The sequence below is a fragment of the Myotis nattereri genome, assembly GCF_964212035.1.
Source record: "Myotis nattereri genome assembly, chromosome: 14".
Lineage (NCBI taxonomy): Eukaryota > Metazoa > Chordata > Mammalia > Chiroptera > Vespertilionidae > Myotis > Myotis nattereri.
The window spans coordinates 59,871,077-59,872,120 of NC_138089.1; positions in this window are offsets into that span (position 1 = coordinate 59,871,077).

Below are 1,044 nucleotides of genomic sequence, written 5' to 3' on the forward strand. Positions count from 1 at the left end.
GCGCTTCCAGAGACTGTTTTACGGGTCTGTTGTCAGCGGGGAAACTGAGTCCTGGGGCTGGTCTGGCCCCCGATGGGGAGGGAGGGTGGGGCCATCTCTCTGCTCCTGCTCTGGGCCCTGCCTAGGGCTCTCTGAGGCACGCAGCTCCGGGGTTGTGGTCTGTGCCGGGGGTTTGGGCGGGACAAGGCGCGCTGCTGGGATGGGGTCCGCTGAGCCTGGAGTGTTGGGTTCCCAGGCTCTGGAGACTCCCCACCCCCCATCGCAAGACCCAAACCTGGGCTCCCAAAGCTCCCTCCAGGGCCCGAGCCTCCCGCCTGGCTCCCTCCAGAAACCTGGCTGCCTCCTCATGCCCGACTCTATCTGCCACCAGGAGGCTGAGGCGGCCAGGGCCCCGCTCAGCACTGAAGACTGCCCGACACGCAGGTGGGTGTCGGCTCCCCACGGCTTCACCATCTCTCCTGTTGGGGGGCGGGGAACCTGTCCGGGAGCCAAAGGTGGTCTGTTCCATTTCAGCCTCAGGTTTCAGCCACCTCCACCCCCACCTCTGCCCAGGGGGTTGGGGTGCAGGAGCCCAGGTTGGTTAAGCCGCCACAAACCTGTTTTCTGCATCTTGAGTTTATTTAAAGTGAGGCCAACCCACTGCCTTCTTGTCCCGCCGGCTCCCTGGCCACCAGGTAAGGCCGTCGCCCTGCTGGACCCATGGGCCTCCCAGAGCTTCGCTGTGGCTGCCGGCCTGACCACCTCTGGCCCAGGGCGCCAACCCACTCGCTCCTCTCAGGCCTCCCCAGCCACCCCGTCTCCCACCTCGGCATTTGCTCAGCCTGGACCCTCTGCAGAGCCTAGACCAGTGGTTCTCAACCCTCCTAACGCCACGGCCCTTTAATGCAGTCCCTCATGTCGTGGTGACCCCAACCATAAAGTTATTTTCGTTGCTACTTTGTAATTTTGCTGCTGTTATGAATCATAATGTAAATACCTGATATGCAGGATGTATTTTCATTGTGACAAATGGAACATAATGAAAGCATAGTCATGAATCACAAA